The sequence below is a fragment of the Protopterus annectens genome, chromosome 14.part0 (assembly GCF_019279795.1).
Source record: "Protopterus annectens isolate FY-2018-M chromosome 14.part0, PAN1.0, whole genome shotgun sequence".
Lineage (NCBI taxonomy): Eukaryota > Metazoa > Chordata > Ceratodontiformes > Protopteridae > Protopterus > Protopterus annectens.
This window is the reverse complement of record NC_056748.1, coordinates 391,749,204-391,770,504: the sequence shown is the minus strand read 5'-3', so window position 1 is coordinate 391,770,504 and position 21,301 is coordinate 391,749,204.

Genomic DNA, 21,301 nt, shown 5'->3' with positions numbered 1-21,301 from the left:
TAAGGCAAAACACTTCAAAACCTAATATCTTGGTCATAGATGACTTCATAGTGAGACACACAGTTGTCCCCCTCACTAGGCTGGACAAGAAGGTCATGGTCAGCTGCCTGTCAGGTGCCAGAATTTGTCCAATCACACATGCACTCAAGTCACTCAACAACAAGTATTGTCATGACTCTGCCGTAGTCCATGTTGGGGTGAATTACTTGAGATATACCTCTCTGAACTATAGGAAGAGACCCATAAATGAACTCTCAGACTGTGTGTCCCAGGCAGGTATGATCTTAACCCTAAGCAGCATTCTACCTGCACTCAGGATGATGCCATAATATAAACAAAAAAATGATTGACTTCCACTATTGGCTTAGCTTGTGGTGTCAGTTCAGGGGATCCAGTATCTGTCAGCCTGGGAAGACAGTCAACAGGCCACTCTGCTTTGCCAGAGATGGTCTGCACCTGTCTCCTCTAGGCTTTCAGATACTTGAAAAGCACTTGACTCCCCATAGTGCCTTTTTAGGCAATGTCAAAACAACAAACTTTCTGACATAACAAAATCCATTCCAGACAAACTCAAGGTTCTGCTGCTTAATGCTAGGAGGCTAAACATGAAACTTCATTCCCTGGAAGCACTCCTCACTTTGGAAGATGCTGACATCTGTCCAGTCACTGAGATCACTGAGACATGGTTCGAGGCCATGGAGAGCACCCTGACTGTGCAAGGCTACAATGCCTTCGACACATTCAGTCCTCAAAATGAGCATGAAAAGAACCAAAGATGGAGGTGTATCCATCTTCATTAAAGGCCAAGGACACCTCCAGACTTGTCAGGCAGTATGACTCTCTTGAACCACTCCATGTCCAATTAATTATAGACAAAATAACCTAGCAAGAAAAGCATACCACCTACCTGGACTTACTGGAGTCACTCACCATACAGCCCAACACCTTAGTCATGGGAGATTTCAACTATCCTAGCATCGACTGGGAAACATACATGAGCACACACATGCTCACCCAGAGGTTCCTGGACTTTGTCAATACAAATGTTCTGGAGAAGATAGTCTCTGCACCCTCACAAGGGGCTCAAATATCCTAGACATAGTACTCACCAACATGGGGCACTGCAGTCCCCAGTGTGTGATGCCTTCCCTGGTAAGGTCAGACCATAAATCAGTCTCGTTTGTAGTAACTTTTGAACATGTCACCACCACAAGAGCAAAAAAGCTAAAAATCTTTTCCAAAGCAAACTACAGCCTACTAAGCAATGGAATAAAAAGTTTTATAATGCCCGCAATCAGACAACAATGATTACTATGAAGATGTGTACATAAATGCCCTGTATAAACACTTAAGCAACTGAATAGACTCAACTATACCTGACCAGATTAAAACCAGGCACTCCTGAAAAAACAAGCCATCCTGGTGGACCTCAGGTATAAACATATCTGTTAAAGGAAGAAACCATTATCTAAGAACAAGAAGGAACTGACTCAGCATGGGAAGAATTCCTTCCACAGCATGAACAAGCAAATCAGAACTCTTGTAAAGTCCTCTAAAGCTAATTACAAAGCTAAAATAGCATCCTTAGCTAAGGATAATCATAAGGCATTCTTTAACTATGTCCAAAATCTAAATACCCAACTATGTGTTGTAGTAGTTGGTACTACCCATACTATACTGGAGGAAAGTGCCAAACTTCTAGCTGTCAGATTTGGTGCAAACCCCCACTGTCCCCACCAGCCAGCTCCCAAAGCATACCTGACACCAGTCCTCTGCCTACTATCTATAGAGATCAGGTGATATCTGCATTCCCCAAGGCCAAAAACACAGTCTCAATGGGACCAGATAACATTCTAGATTGCTTATTAAACTGTCTAAAACAAGATCTAGCATTCTCTTTAACCATAGTCTGAGAACTAGCTTTGTTCCAGCAGAGTTGAGAACAGCAAAAGTAATCCTCTTGCACAAATGGGGGCCATCAGCTGACCCTGAGAGCTATAGACCCATAAGTCTAACCAGCCTCATCTGCAAGGACTTGGAATTAACCATAATGGACCTTATCAACAAGGACATAAGCAACCATCAAATTCTAATCCCAACCCAATTTAGCTTTGTTAAGGGTAAATCATGCTTATTAAATGTGGAAGACTTCTTTGAGAAAGTCACCAAAGCCCTGGATGAAGGTAAGACAGTGCATACTGCCTATCTTGACCTAGCCAAGGATTTTGACACAATCTTCCACTCAGGTATCATTGAGAAACTCTTGCAGCTGGGGATTAATCTTTACATCACTAGATGGGTAGCCAATTGGCTCACTGACAGAGCACATACTGTCATAGTTGGTGACTCCAACTCTACCAGTAGATCCGTCACCAGTGGCATTCCACAAGGATCTGTGCTGGGCCTCTACTGTTTGGAATGTATTTCTTTAAAGTCCAGGCTAAAGTAGATGGCCTTTGGCTTACCAAGTTTGCTGATGATTACAAATTGTGTGCAATCATTGAGTCCTCTAATGATGTTAACATATTACAGCAGGGGCTAACTCAGAGAAATGACTGGTGCCAAATCCACAGTCTAAACTAAATACAAAAAAGTGCATTATTCCCTTTGGCAAAGTGGAATTCACTATTAATTACAGTAATAACAGCACCCCCCTCAGTTCAAACCCAGTGGTGCAAGCTCTGGGAACACAGGTGGATAGCAATCTGAACTTCGATCACCAAGTTTCCACAGTGGTAAGGAAAGTCTTCTACGTTGCACATCTCATAAGTAAGGGTATCACATCCAGGTCTAAGGATGCTATAACTCCACTGAGCTCAACCCTCATTAGACCATTAATAGAGGATGGTGCTGTCTTCTGCATGTACCTCACCAGACACCTGCAGCAGCTGGAGAGACCACAGATGTTTCTCACCAAGAAAATACAGGTCCTCTAAACCATGATTTATATAGATAGACTGAAAGCCCTGTCACTGTACTTTGTATCTTATAGGCTGCTGAGAGGCTACTTGAGCTTGGCCTACAGGGCAGTTTCTGACCCTGCCCTGATAGATATGGTTCACATCGGGTCTACTTTATGCACTCGAAACATGAAAAACCCGAATTCAGATAGTGCGACACATAAAGAGCAAACTGCAAATACGTCGAATGTACTAAAGCATGAAATTTAAAACCTCGAACTGTCATAGTCAGCCAACCCACCATCCGCAACACACTACCTACCCAAACGCAATAAAAAAAACACATACATACACTAACCAAATCCCTACTTCTAACCCTAAATTAAAGCACCAAAACCCTACTGCTAACCCTACACTAAACCCCACATACACAGCTATCTATGCACTATCCTTAACCCCTCCCTAACACTAAGGTCCGTAAATACCACACACTTCCCCTACGGAGCTGTGCCCAAACAAACTAAATATTCCACACACACACACACACACACACACACACACACTTACAACCCTACACTAAACCTTACATACATTACCAACACAAAACCTTATATACACTACCTACATATGCACTTACCTTAACCCCTCCCTAACCCTAAGGTCCGTAACTATCACATACTTACCTTACGGAGCTATACTGCAGATGGGCCAATTATGCGAATTCGATATTTCCACTTTTGTGGTTTCATTCGTTCAACGTATTCGCGGTTTGCTCTTTACATGTCACGCTATTTGGATTCGGGTTTTTCAGCTTTCAAGTGCATAAAATAGACCTGTGCACATCCACAAGTCAAATGGCACAAGAGTTACTCACTCTAGGGATCTTAATCTAGCCTGTGACATTAACAGAACAGACTGGAGAAAGAGAGATCTCTCAGAGAACAAAGTTCCAGTTCATGTGAAGCAGTGTTCCCAATTGACTCTCTTCAGGCACAACCTGGACAAATGGATAGGACACTGCCAATTCACCCCAGGGGTGGCACCCATGTCCCTCATGAACAGGGGGAGTTGGTGTTTATCATAGACTTGCTCTGTGAATTACATCCATCTAACCAAGGACAATTGAGGCAACTCAGGATTAACATGGCTAGGCTTGTAAGGACTCTAAGGCCACTAGCCTAGTAACCTCCTATGAACCTATGAATGTTGTACTTTGTCAGTTCAGTATCACATTAATAAGACAGGTGTTTACCTGAGTACCCCTTTCTAAATGCAGTCTGTTCCTACTAATACAGAGATAAGGGAGAATATATCAATGGCAAGGATAAATTCATTTAATTTAATTTTAAGTAAAATAAAATGTTATTAAACTGAGCGAGTAAAGAAAAAGACAAATGTGCTAATGCAGCAAACAAGTAATTCAAAACAGTGCAGAAATTGTGGTGGTAAATATCAATAAAGAGGATAATGTCCAGCCTGTGTGTGATGCATATCCATTTTGTGAGAGTATATATAAAAATAGTACAGACAGAACAGTCATTACAGGTCAAAACAACCAATCAGGTATGTGACGTCCTCACTTTGGGCCAGTAATCAAGCAGCCTGAATCCTCACCACTGACACTGGAGAAGGACATTCACTTGGAACAAAAATGGATACAGCAGTATTTCCAGATGCAGGTCTCTGCTTCAAGCACAATTTCCCTTAAGAGCATACAGGGAACACTCGCAGTCCAGGGCCTGGATCTCTCTCTCTCTCCCTCTCTCCAGGGAGACTCCCCACTGGCATGGCTGTAGAGTTGAGTTCTCAGTCAAGTGTCCAAGCCATGTCTTCCACCACTCTCTCTGTGAAACTAGTGTTTCATGTCCCTGCTCCAAGCAGCTGACACACACACTCTTGGAGATTTCTTTTGCACGCACACACACCTGGGAAAACTGACACACATTTACTAGCTATGCACCCTTCTGATCAGACTATAAGGTAGTTGCACTGCCACCAGACACTACAAAGCCAGTTACTCTAAGGCCCTTACAAGGGTACCCAATTGTACTGAATAAAATTAATATTAATACAAATAATAGTGTCTGGCCAATGCAGTAAGGCTATTAGGAGTAGCCACAGTGTCACGAATAGATGCAAGTACCCTCAAAGGTTAAACTATTCTCTAAAGGACCAGCTGCAATGAAAAGTTTAAATATATTTAATAATAAATAATAAAAGAACATGAAAATATGGAATATCTATTTACAATAAACACCAGAGTTTCAGTCACAGGAAATATTAAAAATAACACAGGTGGATAGGTTCACACAGTTACAGAAAAACAATACTCAACTAATCTCATTATATTTTCCTAACTAATCTAAATCATTATTATTGCCTGGTTACTTACTAGAACAAGGCAAGATGAAGTGAGTGAGAGATCCTTCTATGTCATGTTCCAAAAACAGAGTGCTCTGAGATTTCAGTCTTACCCAGTGTAAAACATAATTTTTAGTGATGGATTACAGAATGATATCACATACATCTGGTCATCTGACTTCTCGTTCCAATGCTACCCCTTTGGCTAGAAGCTGGCAGGATTTAGCACATATGTGTTACAATACATATCTCGAGCTTTGATAATGTTTATTGCAGCATCTGGAAGCTGTAAAATAATTTTAACACTTCTGCTCTTCCTACAGACTAAGAAACCATATATCTTAAAGACATTGAATCTATGGCTTCATTCAAAACTGTGAGATAACATCTTTATGGCCTAGGCCTAGTAATTTAATTTCAGAACATTTTTAAAAGTTAGCTGCAGCTGGACTGTAATTAAACTCTTCTCTTCCAGTATCCTCTATTACAATATATTCATTTCAACAGTTACAATACATATATTTAATCAGTTTCTACATGCATGTATATTTCTTTTCTGTCCAGCAGGACCCATGTTTTATACATTTTCAACACAAGCAAACCTCACAAATACATTTTTAGCACAAGCATTTGTGCAAATCAGTTTGATATACAAATGACATATAATTCTTTACAAAATCCCAGCTAGCTGTGCTGGCATATATTACACATCCACTACCTTACTTCTCTTGGCATAACTGGTAATACCTCACATCGTCACAAAGTAAAACAAGTAAGCATACACAAAGAATGAGAATAAGTACAGGAGAAATCAAACAAAGAATGAGTATGCATCTATGGAACACACAATAATATAAACAAATAACTAATCCAGTCCAAGGACAACCACAGAGCATTCTTTAGTTTTGTCCGCAACCTCAAAGGCAATACACAATTGTGTGCAGAGCTCATTGTAAATGGAGCCACACTTACTGATCCAGAAGATATAGCAAACCTCCTGGCTGATAAATTCAGCTCCAACTTTACTCCTCTCTCCCCTCAACCTTCTCTCAAGAAATATCATCAAATATAACTGCCCCTACTATCACTAGGAAACAGGTCCTTAATTCTCTCTCTAAGACCAAGAACACTGTATCAATGGGCCCAGACCATATCCCAGGATGCCTCCTAAATAGCATGAAACATCACCTATCAGGGCCTGTGGAATTACTATTTAACTGTAGCCTCCAAGCAGGCCTTGTGCCTCATGAATGGAGAAAGGCAACAGGCATCCCTCTGCACAAAGGTAGGCCATCTACAGACCCTGGAAACTACAGACCCATAAATCTCACTAGTCTTATATGCAAAGCCATGGAATGAATTATCATGGAGATGATCAATAGAGATATAGTAAACCACCAGACTCTAGACTCAACCCAGTTTGATTTCGTCAAGGACAGATCATGCTTACTCAATTTGTTGGACATCTTTGAGAAGGTCACCAAATCAATGGATGAGGGCAAAATCATTCACACTGCCTACCTTGACCTGGCCAAGGCATTTGACGCAATACTCCACTCTGGTATTGTTGACAAACTCAGGAGGTTAGGTACAAACCCATATGTCACCCGGTGGATAGCCAACTGGCTCACAGACAAGACCCAGGAAGTTAGATCTAGGGAGTCCACCTCTACAAAGAGGCAAGTCACAAGTGGAGTCCCTCAGGGATCAGTTCTTGGACTACTCCTTTTAGGCATTTACTTCTCAGGAGTCAAGGCCAATGTCAATGGCCTCTGGTAGACTAAGTTTACAGATGATTGCAAAGTAGGAGCTGTCATTGAATCTCACACTGACACAAATGTTCTCCAGGAGGGGCTGACACAGACAAAATGGTGTCAGAGCCATGGACTAGAACTAAATGCCAAGAAATGCATAATAGTATTCTTTGGGAAGTCATCCATCCCTGGTAACTATCATATTGACAACACACCCCTTAGAGTTGTCCCAGCAGTCAGGGACTTAGGGACACACATAGACAGTAATCTAGCCTTTGATCATCACATGTCTACAGTGGTGAGGAAGTCATTCTATGTTGCTCAACTTATAAAAAAATGTATGGCATCTAAGTCCAAGAAAGTCATTGTTCCACTGTATCCATCATTCATTAGACCTATCATTGAGCACAGTGCCTCCTTTAGTATGTACCTAACCAGGCATATCCAACAACTGGAACATCCACAGCGGTTCCTCACTAAAAGATTACAGGGTGTAAGTAATCCAAAGAACAAAAAACAAGGTGGAAAAGTTCACCGATAGTATATTATTATTCAACTGAATATACCCTTAAACCTTATTTGAGTCTAATGGACAACATTTTAAAAGACACGGGACATTTTTTAATGTCCTTGGGAGAAATGAACAACAATGTGGGTTCTGTTAAATTATTAATGGTCACAATGGATGTACAAAACGTGTTCACGGTGATCAATAATGACTATGGTATTTATACTATCGGTGAACTTTTGGAAAAACTTGGAGTAAATAAAGAGAAGATTGTTTTAGTTAAGGCCATGTTAACTTTGGTCTTAGAGAATAATGTCTTTATGGGAGCTAATTCATTATATAGACAGGCGCAGGGGGTAGCCATGGGCACCCCCTGCGCCAACACTTATGCCAACTTGGTACTCTCACATTGGGAAAATACATTTGTTTTAAATAATGAAGCCTGGAAAAAACACATAAAACTCTATCTACGGTTTGTAGATGACGTTTTTCTTTTATGGGACGGATCTGAGTCAAAGTTAGGTGAATTTGTGGATTTTTTACATTCAACCACAGCATTTTTTAGGTTCACGGTTAAACACTCATATGATTCCATAGACTTTTTAGATGTTAGAGTAGGACAAGATGAGCTAGGTTTTAACTCAAAACTTTTTAAAAAAGAGTGTTGGAAGAACACCCTTTTATCTTTTGATAGTATGCACCCGAGATATATACATCCCAACATTGTACAAGGGCAAGTCAGTAGGGCCTCAAGGATTTGTATGGAAGACTCATTCTTTGAAGAAGAAATTGATAACCTCAAAGATTGTTTTAAAAACAGGGGTTATAAGTCTGAAATGGTGGATAAGGTTATAGATAAAAATAAAGGCTTAAGACATAATACACAAAAACCATGGATAAAGCGAGCTAAGAATGCTGAAAGTAATATAGATAAGAGCAATCGACACATGGGGCCGAAACTGATGTTTACTTATTGTAGCAACATAAGAGATGCCTGCAATATAGTGCGTAAGAATTGGAATATTCTTACAAGTGACTATAGTCTGAAAGATATTGTGGGCCCTTATCCTACCTTCAAATATAGAAGGAATAAAAATCTAAAAGATCTCTTATGTATAGAAAAATCTGCTAACACTTATAAGCATCAGGCCCTGCATAGTACAGGGACAACACCTTGTGGACTTTGTAAAGCCTTTCCTAATATTAATAAGGATACACAATTCAGACATCCAGTTACAAATAAAACATTCTTTTTTAAGGGTAAGGCCACCTGTCGTACCACTGACATAGTTTATTTAGCCGAATGCTGTCTTTGCCCTTGTTTTTATGTTGGGAAGACAAATAACATGCTAAAAGTGAGAATCCTGCAACACCTTTCCAGTATTAGGAATGGAGACGAAAGAAATGCATTATGCAGGCATGTAAAAGAATTTCCTACACACACTTTTAAATTTCGGGTCATTGTTAATGTAAGATTGAACAGTAGGGGGGGTGATATTAAGTTAAAAACAGAATTGGCAGAAACCAGATGGATTGTTGACTTAATGGCAAACAGGAAGCCAGGCTTAAATGAAGTTATACCTATTAAACCTGTCCTACAAAATAGGCGTTTTTTTTATTGAATGTGATTGGCTGTTGATATATATAAAATGTTTGTTTAATGTTTCAACCACATCTGATGAAGGGTATATCCCGAAAGCGCTCATCCTGTTTACTGCATTTTTTACTTTTGGTTAATTAAAGTTTTTAAGCATAGCAGTGTTCCACCTTGTTTTTTGTTCTTTGGATTACCAGTTTGCTGCTATGGTGGACTTTAGCACAGCACTAGATTTTTTGACTGTTAGGGTGTAAGTAATATGTCCTATGCAGCCCACCTATCCCTGTATTATGTCTCCTACAGGCTTTTGAGGGGGAGATCTATGCCTGGCATACAGGGCATTTTCACACCCCACTCTGATGGACCTCCTGCATATCCACAAAACAAACAACACCAGAATTACCCGTTCTAAAGACTGAAACCTTGCTGTGATATAAATAGGACCTGCTGGAGAGATAGGTATGTATCCCAGAGACTACCACATCTATGGAACAGGATCCCTCTCCATGTGAAGCAGAGTTCCTCCCTAACCCAATTAACATGCAACTTGGATAATTGGATGGGAAACCAGAAATTCATCCCTGGTTTGGCATTTATGTCTCTAATGGACACAGGTAACCTGTAAATGGTTCATCTCCCAGGCTCATGCTTACACTTATCAAGGGTATCAGAACTTGTCAGAGATTTGGGATGCATGGCTAGGCCTTGTGGTCATTAGCCTAGTAAACACCTATGAACATATAAGAAATAATAGTAAAGACTCAAAACAGGACATCAAGATTCTTGTTGACTCTGGGAATCCAAAGGAATATTACATTAAGGATTTAACCAAAGTTACATGAGACAAATAATAGGATACTTTAATGCCATTTATTTAAATCATTGCCTGTAAATGGATGTTTCACAGGACAAACCTCAGTGCATGATAAGACAGAAGCAGCACTCGTCAGTATGCTAGAGAAGAAAATATTTCCAGTATATTTAACTATTTTACATTTCGATTGATGAACCTGATGTAGATTTTACACAGTGTGAATAGAAACCCACACAAAGAGCCATGGAAGCTAATGTTATTAGAGGAATATAAAAACATATTTGAATGCAATGGCAAATTTAAAGGCCACTAGAAAAAGATGCGTGTAGATTAACGTTTTACCCCTGGCAATTAAATACACAGAAATAAACCTTTCTACATCAGAGACTAGGTAAAAAGGATTACAGAAATTCTTAGATATTCACTCTGAAGAGAACATTAGGACCAAATCCATAAGTTTCACCAACTACACCACCCAAGCGTGAAAATCCTTCTGAATTCCTTCTGAAGATCCTTATTTAAAAATATTGTAAACCATTGTTATTGCAAAATATATTCCCAAGTTCTAAAAATCCTGGTATTTTTATAATCAGTGCTCCAGTGCTTTTAATTTTAAAAGACAGGAGATCTATATTTGTTCATTCAGACCAGGCCAATTATTTCCTTTAGTTGACAATTGCCAATACAGTTCCCCTCTTTCCAGATATAGTAACCAAGATCCCCTTCTATTACTCATCTGCACTTGTTCTACTACACAAAAGCTAAAATAATGACCACTGTAAGCCTGTTTGTGCTTATATAAGGCATTAGTTTCTTTTCCTGTTCTCATCTCATAAATGTTTGTAAATCCAATTTTTCAGTTTCCTTTCAGTCAGTCCAATGTAAACACAGGTGCAGAGCATACAGCAGGCACAATATACCACCCCTTTCGAATCACAAATTAATCTGTTGGGTATAAAAAACTGCAAATTATTCAACCTGATGCTATCACAAACCAAAATATGTTTACAATACAGGCACCTACCACATTTTTCATTCCTGCATTAATCTTTTTCACAAGTTTTTTTGTCTCAAATATAGTTTTTAAATTCTGGCCATGTTTAAAGACAACATGGGGTTTATCACCAGACAGTTCTCTAAAATCATTATCTTGAATCAATAGACGCCAATTCTTTTCTAAGACATTTTTATCTCACAACTGTTACTTGAAAAAACAATAATGAAAGAATTTTTAAACATAACTGGGGTTGGTGTCAAATCATTCACACAACCAGATGTTATACAATCAGGGAGAGTCATAAGCGTCTCTCTTATGGCTGGATTATGTTTATCACATAGAATGAGACTGAAGTGGCCATGCTCACATTTCTTAATGGCCTCAAGCATGAGGTTATTAATGAACTTCAGAGGATACCCTTGTTTCATAAACATATCCCTAAGAAGGTTACATTTATTTAGGAAAACTTCCTTGCCTGTAGTCAAACGGGCAGCCCAGACAAACTGCCCTTTGACTGCGGCTCTATTTTGATGTATCAGATGGGCGCTGTTCAAATCCAAAAAAAAAATAAGTATGCTTCCTTCCTGTAAATCTTCACAGTAAATCTGTTGTTAATGGAGTCCTTTTCTAGCCAAATGTCTAAGTAGGCAGTGTGAGCACTGCTACATTCTTAGGTGAAGCAAAGAAAGTCCGTAGTTTGATTCATGTAAAAAGGAATGGGGGAATATCATCAAGATCACCATACCAAAGAATAAAAATGTCATCCAGGTATCATGTATAAAATACACACATTCCAAAATATTCAGCATTAAAAATAAATTTCCTTTCCCATTCTGCCATTACAATGTTTGCATATAGCCCAGCACACTCTGAAGATAAATCTCATCCCGAAATTTAAAGTTATTCATAAAACCATCTATAAAAGATTTTCATATACATTGATTTGATCTTGTACAATTCCTTTTTCATGCAAAAATTCTATAAACCAATCTATGCCCAGTTGATGTGGGATGACAGAATATAAGTCCCAGACATCAGTGGTAATAAGTATATAAGAATCCTTATAATGTAATTCATTAAGTCTCTGAAGAAACTCCCAGAAGTCCTTTCATACATGGTTATCCTGTGCTACCAAACATTTCAAATGAATAACTTTGGGTCACTATACCTGGAAAGACGGGAACTATATTGGCAATTGTCAACTAATGCAAATAATTGCCCCAGTCTGAATAAACAAATATCAATCACCTGTCTTTTGAAATTAAAGCTGTTAGAGTGATTATGAAAGTACATGGATTTTTAGAGCTTGGGAATATATTTTGCAATAACAATGGTTTACAATATTTTTAAATAATTTTTTTGTAATATTTATATATATGGTAACAGCTTTTATATTTATGTACATATGTTTTCTGTTTTTAGTAGTCAGAATGTTTTCAGTTTTTGTGAATGAAGGTAAGAGGTGTGCTGGTTTTCAGATATACTGCTTTAACTACAGCTGATTGCACTAGGGAGCTTGGCACAGTACATATATTTGACTGGTTATTTTAAAACAAGGAGTTTATTTAATCCGATGATGGCGTTTTTTGGTTATCTGATGGTGTTCCTATGAAGGGATGAAAGCGCTTATCAAAGTATTGGATTTGTAATGAGTTTTACCATTTTTATTATTTTTAATATTAGTTTCAGTTGGCTCAACACCTTCACAATGTTACTATTTCGAGTGGCTCCAACTTGAGCTACAGAGCCTTCTCTTTCAGAGGTTTTTACTTCCTTTGCTCAGGAGTAAAGCAATGTGTGCAGTTTTTGTTTTCTAACTCCATGATATTTGGATGGCGGTGGAGTGGTTAGCATTGTCACCTCATAGCAAGAGGTTCTGTGGTTCGATTCTTGGCTGGGGGAGCCGCCTGTGTAGAGTCTTCATGGGTTTGCTCTGGGTACTCCAGTCTCCTCTCATATTCCAAAAACATGCGTCTGGAGCATTTCTCCCCAGACCTCTGCTGAAAATGGGCTCTGTCCCAGTCAGATTTTCCCGGTAAACACATGTTAAATAAATAAATAAATAATTGAATTAACTGATCATTACACCAATGTTAAAGAATGTTTACTTGCTTGTTATAGGCTAACACCAAAGCTGTATAGAAAGAAGTTTAGAGAATACAAGAGAAAGGTAGATGAAAGTATGACAGAGTATATTGCAGAGATCAACACTTTTTCACAGATGGGTGAGTGGATGTAAGGTCACCACACTTGAAATAAGGAGGAAAGAGGACCTTTGTCTATCTAGCAGGTTGCTAATACACGAGTGTGAGAGTCGCAGCACTATACATGTGAATAGGGGAAACTCATAAGAGCAACCTAGGCTGTCACAGCAGTTTACACAGGACAAGGTGGAAGTTACAGGTTCAGGTAAATGCCCAGGTTTTAAGGTTAGATTTTTTTTTTTTTTAAATGTAACAAAATAATTCATGTACAGTCATTGTCTTCTAAGGCAGAGACAGAGAACAAAGATCTCAGGAAGCACCAAGAAAGACTAGCACTACAACAGTGGAGGGTTGTTTACACACAACAGCTGTACATAACTATCACAAAAGTCTGTATCATATCCTGGTAGAAGGGAAAGAGGCCATTGCTAAAAGGATCACAGCCTCAGACAAGAAACCATAGTCAAACCTGCAGTGGTCATATAAGAGCACTTCTTGCCTGGGCAGTCCACTCCAGTTAGAATCTAAGGCAGGCAACGTTTTCAGGTACCTCTGGACAAATTTTGTCTAGACTGAAGTGGACGTACATAGCAAACAGGTAGCTGTGTGTGAGAAACTTCCTGCTGATATATCACTGACAAACCAACTGTTAAAAATACACAAACCATTCCTGCTGATGCCTAATTGTACCATGTGTGCATGCAGTGAAAAACAGCCAGGCATGGAGGCAATTCTGTGGAGGAGGCAGTAGAAGACCCAGCCTGAGCCCACACCTCCCTTTTGGCTTGGTGATGTATCAGAAGCATACCAGTTCCAGGGGGGAGTGGGACAGGTATCTGCCCCATATTATCTTTGCATACAGGGGTATGTCTCAGGAATCCAAAGATTTTTCATACTTTGAACTACTTTATGGCCACAGTTATAGGGGAGCCCTAGATTTAGTTCATAAGTGAGAGGGTGAATATGTCCTAAACCTCAGGACTTGCCTTAGAAAGCTCATGGTGATGATTCAGGAGCACATACCACAGGAGCAACAGCAGCAAAAGGTCTGATATGACTGGATAACTAGAGTCAGATAGTATTCTGTATGACAAAATGTGATGGTACATATATCTGTCTGTGAGACATAATAAGCTGCAGGCAGCCTGGTGGGGCCTTTTCATCATTTTAAGAAAAGTGAGTGATGTTAACTACATGACAGTTACCAGGCAGGAAGCCAAAGCACAAATTCTACTATGTTAAAATGATAAAGCCCTATCATGCCAAAGAAGCCCAAGTACTTAGTATCTGCAGTCAGTTTCAGAAGGAGCCAGAGGGGGATCTGGACACAGATGTCCTTGGTGATGCTTGAGCTGATGCTTCAGTTGAAAGAGTGGCCCTCTCCCCACAGCTAACCCCTTGATAGGTTCAAGAAAGCCAAGCAGTATTGCAGGAATTTTATGATATCTTTACTAGTAAGCTTAGGTACCTAACTGGTGGGGTACTTTGTAGACACAGGACCCCAGAAACCACCCAATCTCCTTCCAGGGTGCCTAAACAAGATGGACAAACACTGAGAGAGGAAATAGAAGACATTTTGAAAGTGTGAGTAATTTAGGAGTCCAATAGTTCCTGCACCTCATCAATAAAGCTGATGCCAAAGAAGGATGGAAACGCCCAGTTCTATGTGGACTATAAGAAACTGAACAGTTTCAATGCCCAAGACAGATGAAACCATAGAACAGCTGGATGGGGGCTAAGTAACTGTGATTGATTTAACCAAGGGTCATTGGCAGCTACTTCTAACATCTACAGCTGGGGGAAGGTCAGTGTTCGTAAACTCATCTGGGTTGTATGAGTTTACAAAAATGCAGTTTGGTATAAAGAATGCCACAACTTTCTAGAGGCCAATAGATCACATCCTAGCAGAAGCAGGAGATTATGCTCTTGCTCATCTGGATGGCATTACAGCTGGCCCCAGTCAGAACATTTGCAATATATCAATGAAGTGCTGGGCAGACTGCAAAGGGTAGGGCTCACTATCAAGGCTAACAAGTGTCATATGTGTATGGCAGAAATATCTTATCCAGGTCACAAAATAGGTGGTATAATGTTTAGGCTATAACCTGACAAGGTTGAGGATATTCAAGCATGGCTCACTCTACTACAAAAAAAAAAACAGGTACTTTCATTCTTAGGGGCAGTAGGATACTATAGAAAATGTATTCCCAGTTTAGTATGATAGCTACTCCCCTTTCAGACCTTACCAGGAAAAGTGGATCATATAAGTCTGTCTGGATAAGATTCCATGAAGAGGCATTTCAAAAGCATTGTGTAACCCCTGTATTAGCCAATCCTGGTTATAGTCAAGAATTCATGTACAGATAGATACTTCTAACTATGGGGTGGGGACTGGGCTTAGCCAGGTTCATACTTCTCAACTGTCCAGATTTTCGCAGAATGTCCAGATTTTTGCTTCATATTTTTAGTTTGTTCCTCATAAAATTTGTGATTTTCTGGCACATCACTGAGGAATGAAGTCACTATATAATGACACACATTTGAGTTTCAGATTTTATATTCTTTAGAAAATGCATGCTAACACAAAACCTGTTGTTCTATCAATGGTCTAAATTTAGAAGAACAATATCTAAAAATCTGTCCCTATTTTAGGACCTTTGTTCCCCCATTATTTTTGGCTTTGCCCAGATATCTACTAAGAGGTTGAGCTATGGCCAGGTTTCCTCAGAGACAGAAGAGCACCATATTGTGTACATGAGCTGCACACTTCAAACTATGGAGAAGTCTTATGCAGCCATAGAGAAAGAATGTTTGGGTATAGTGAAGGATTTGGATAAACTACAACTAGGGCCAGCATTACACATAGGCAAACTAGGCAATTGCCTAGGGTAGCATCCTTGTAGAAGTGTTTTTTTCCCCATTTATTTTTTAGAGCAATGTTTCTTTATGCTAAAATAAATAAATAATACTGCCCTACAGAAAAAAAATGTGCCCTTGCCGCAGGAAGAGCTCCAAGGAGCAATGCTCCAGATGACTTGATTCAAGTTACATTACGTTCACGTTGCAAGGCCAATCTACACCACCATGACCTCACAACATTCAAATTTAGGTGTGAAGCCACCTGATGGTGAAAACATTTTTTTCTGTTAGTTGTACTACAGACAGAGAGGAGGTGAATGGTTTGGTGTGGAAATAATAGCTCTGAGCCCTCCATTTCCAAAATGTTGAACACTACCTCTCACTATGGGACAAACTGACAAAATGTGGAACGCCTAGTAACTTCAATGGGAAAGCACAGGGAGTGGTTAAATGTGTTACAAAATAGTTAATTTGTTGAATTGTTATGATTCAGTATTATGTATCATAGTAATTGGTCAACAAAAATTGTTAATGCTAAATGAATGTGTGATGGACTTTTTCAATGTAGAACAGCAAGGAACACTGATTATTTTAAGACTCAAATTGAAGAACATTCCTCTTAAGGAGGTTCACTTGAGAGGTATGGATACTTTGGAGAGAGGTGTTAATACTATTTTTTTGCAGCCAGATATTTTTGGGCAGTATTTTAGACTTTGTGATTTGTGTGGACAGCTGAGATGAGAGGAACAGAGAAGTATCGGTACTATTTTTACAATTATGTTGGCAGTCATCACCCAGATATATTTGGCAGTATTAATATGGTTTTGTGATTTGTGTGGAGAGGTCAGTATATCTTGTGTTGAATTGGGGACAGCGTGGTTGTTATTTCATTAACTTTCCTCATAAATCTCAGAGGGGATCACAGAGGGTCACATATTTACATTGGCAAGACTAATCAGACATTGAAGGAAAGGATCTTGGAGCATGTAAGAGATATTAGTAAGTCCAAGGATACTAATGCACTTGCCAAATGTGATGAACACTGATAGCAGCCACTACTTTAAGTTTTTGGTGCTAGAAATTGTTGAATTGAGCATAGGAGGTGGTGACATTGTAAATAAAACTAAACAGTGCGAACTAAAATTGATTATTATGCTCAAAGCCAATAAATATCCCAGTCTCAAAGAGCATATATCTTTAAGACCGGTTCTTAGTTCATGTGATTTGTACCACTGATGTGATTAGCTCTGGTGGTCTTTTTAAATGGTTTGTATGTGTTGTTTGCTTTTTGGTCTGAAGAAGCAATTGAATTCACGAAAACACTTACTGGTACTTTTCAATAAATTATTAATTTAACAGCTGTGTTGGTTGGGAAGTTCCTTTTATATTATATTGTTTTTCTTGCTCTTATCTGACCTCTGCTCACCACTATCCATCATTTGATTGAAGTAAAAAACAAAATTGAAGAATAAGATTAAATTTCTTTCCTTGGTCATTGTGTTTGTTTAGGCAATAACTGAATGAAAAAGATTGGTTAAAAGACTCTGAAATGTACCTCACAATATCTGAAATCCCAATGGCTTCTGGGGGATTACAGCCCCCACACCCCCAGCTTAATGCAAATGTTTCCCACACAGTTATCAGAGTGCAGTCTTGCTTAAGTAGACTATGTTGAATGAACAAATGAATAACTGCTGGAAAAAAAGTCATGAGTTAGACAAATTGTGAGTAAAAGAAAGAAAATAAAGTAATCTGGATAATGTGAATAGGTCAAAATGGGTTGGGGGACACACCATTGAGTCATTTCACCTAGGGCACCAGTTTATGTAAGGTCAGCCGTGACTGCATGGCAGAAGGTTCACTGTGGTTACAGACCATAACCTTTTAAGTGGCTACATAGAGTAAGCAGATAGAATGTGAGACATCTTAGATGGAGTTTAGCCTTATATTTCAATAACATGACTATCCAACATTGATATGGCAGTGCCAACAGTAATGCAGATCAGTTATCTAGAAAAGGTACTGGATAATGTACCAAAACATACTGCACCCTTGTCTCAAGTTTTGCTTCTTTAGAGATGCCTCCAGAAAACTCTCTGGAGGTTCTTCACAGAACAGAAATGTGAAGCCAGAGGATATTACTAGGCTAAAAGAAAAGCCATTGTGATAATGCCATGCTACGTGTAGCAGAATATATTGTTTTTTTCTTTTTTTTTCCCTCCTGTTGTGCTTATCTGCTATATGTTGTTCTCATGACAGGAAACTGGAACTTTGTTCTTCTGAATGTAAAAGGCGATATCCTGAGACCTTTTGTTAATGCAATGGAGATGAAAGACTAATTGGGGTATAATTGTTATAAGCACTTATTTTTAAGAAACAAATGGGATTCAGAAATCAAGGAAATCAGATGTTGATATGTTTTCACAGATCTTGGCAGGCACTATGACAAGCAAAATAATTTGTTTCCCAGCAAAAGAATGATGATATAATGGACACTGGGTCTAGGAGAAAGTGTCGATCACTGTGTGTATTGTACCTAGTCAGCCACGGTAGCTAAACAGCACGTGCATATAAGTTACTGAGCAGTGAGCGCATGAAAGATCAGTGCCATTTTGTATAGTAAGTCAGAGTGAATACAGGCATGAATATAGACGCACATGCGAGTGTGTTTGAAGTAATGAGTCAGTCAGTTAGATTAAATATATGTTCCAGTTATGGCTCCTGATGTGTTTATGTACAATAAACAACTTGAACCCATCACAGTGCTTCAGTATCTCATCTGATACATGAAACATGCAACAGACAGTGCATTTTGTATAGCTGTATATACTGAAAAGAAGAGCAGGCAATATTAAAGCTTGAAGTGTTTATATGAAATCATTGGTGAGTACTAGCTTATTTTTAGTATTAAAGTAGTTAGTTAGCAATGCAACTTAGACATCTAGAGCTTATTTTTTTCTGTATGCACCATATCTAGATAAGCCGCGGCGGTGCAGTGGTAGCGTTGTCACCTCACAGCAAAAGGCTCTCCTGTTCGATTCTCAGCTGGAGCACCTTCTGTGTGGAGTCTGCATGTCCTCCCTGCAGTCGAGTGGCATTCGAAAGACATGCGTGAATGGGCATGTCTTCGTTGAAGGTTGGGTGTCATGCTGGCACCTCGGCACCATAAAAATTGACTGACAATCATTATCGGACCGGAGTTCCGCTGTGGCGACCCCTAACTGGGAAAAGCCGAAAGAGAAACAACAACAACAAACAACATGCATCATATCTATGTGTACTGCCTTTTTTAAGTCTACTTGTGTGTGCCAACCTACATACATTTTACTCTGTATGTGGGCTGCTTTCTTCATTTTTTAATTTATAGTTCATTATTTACTGTTAAGGTTTTGTGGTTATTTTTTATTTATTATAGGAATATTTATGCACTGTTGTTTATCTGACAAGGAAGAATCATTATTTACACTGTTGAGCAGCAAGTTCATAGCACATAGTTCCATATGAGATTGCTTAGATCTTCCAGTGAAAGAGATACTAACTACATACTGGTTTCATATTTTGCTCCATTTCAGAGCAGTTGGTTAACTAGAAGCTTCCAGACTGTTCCAGAATAGTTACAATACTAATGGGATAGGAACAAAGCTGTGTGATCTTGAAGAATTCTGCCTACGTCTCTGGGAGGTGTGTGTGTGTGTGTGTGTGTGTGTGTGTGTGTGTGTGTGTGTGTGTGTGTGTGTGTGTGTGTGTGTGTGTGTGTGTGTGTGTGTATGTGTATAAGTAATACTTTGTGTGAAGGCAGTACATAAATAATACTTTGTGTGATGGCAGTTACCATGGATAAAGAAGCACATGAAGACATTAGTTCACAGTGAGAGGGGTGAGTCAGGGTTTTGACAGTGCTGGATCAGAAACTCAGCTCTTTAAATCATCTGTGTGCAGTCCATTCTGGGTATGCCAATTAGAAAACCATACCCTGGATAATTTTGCATATTCCTTTTATGCTCTGGGATCTACCTTGTAGACTAGTTATTGAATCGTGTGTATGTTTGTCCTTTTTTGCTATTACTTCACCCACTGGAGACAGTGTTAACAGCTCATCTTCACATTTGGAACCTAGTGCATCATCACCTCCATACTTGGTTGTCAGTGTTTACAGCTCTTCTTCACATTTGATACCTGAAGCAACATCATCTACCTGTTTGGTTGGCAGTGGTAGAGTTCAAACCCCATCAATGCCTCTCCCCGTCACACGTACAAAATAGGATAGTGCATTGTGAGTTGTGTTATAGATCCATGCTTTAAAGACACTATGAATCATTCTTTATACCATGTGAATCCACAAGCTCTAGCGTACTACCAAGAAATGTTAACTGACAAAGTGGCACCATAATAGGCTAGAAAATCAGTACCATTGTGCTATGGAAAGTTATGGTGTGGAATTGATCTTGCTGATTTTGCAATTTTTACTAATGGAATTGCTGCTATTTTTTCCTCTCCCAATCAAACTTGACCAGAATTGCTGCTGCAATGTATGACAATAAACCAGTGAGCTCAAATGACTTCTCTTATACCATAAGTCCCTACATCAAAATGGTCAGATATTACATAGATAAGATTTTATATCTGACTTTAAATAACTATTGCACTGGCAACAAATTATATGAATGGCCATAGTTAAGTCAGATGAATATTGAGTATCTCAATGGCTTTCAGTGATGAGTTGGCATATGAATCCCACCTGTTTCCACAAATTGATTTTTGACAGACGGGTGTGTGGCCTTTAAGAGCACATGGTATATGTACATTGCTAGTTCAGGTACTAAACAGCATCTACCACATCCAAATAAACTTTACATTAACTGGCTGCAGAGATGAATTATGATCAGTGGCTCCCCATGCTTTCACCCACCTTGACTCAGCCCAATGCATTTCATTGTTTTTTTATTGCCAACAGTAACTTACCTAAAATAATTTTACATGCAAAGATGCACATGCACGTATGCACACACACACACACACACACACACACACACACACACACACACACACACACACCCCATAGATTTCTCAGCTAAACGCATCAGGCACACTAAGACCATAGTTTCTGTTGATTATTAACATAAGCTATTACATGTTTGAATAATAGCAATGCATTTAACCATAAATAAGTCCCCCAGCCACAAATGTTTGAAACTAAATTAATAAAAATATTTACTTGAGATAAATAAAAATGACCTGATGTACTTTGTAAATTTAAATATAAAAGCAGCTGCACATTTGCACAAAGAATCAACACAATCAACAGAA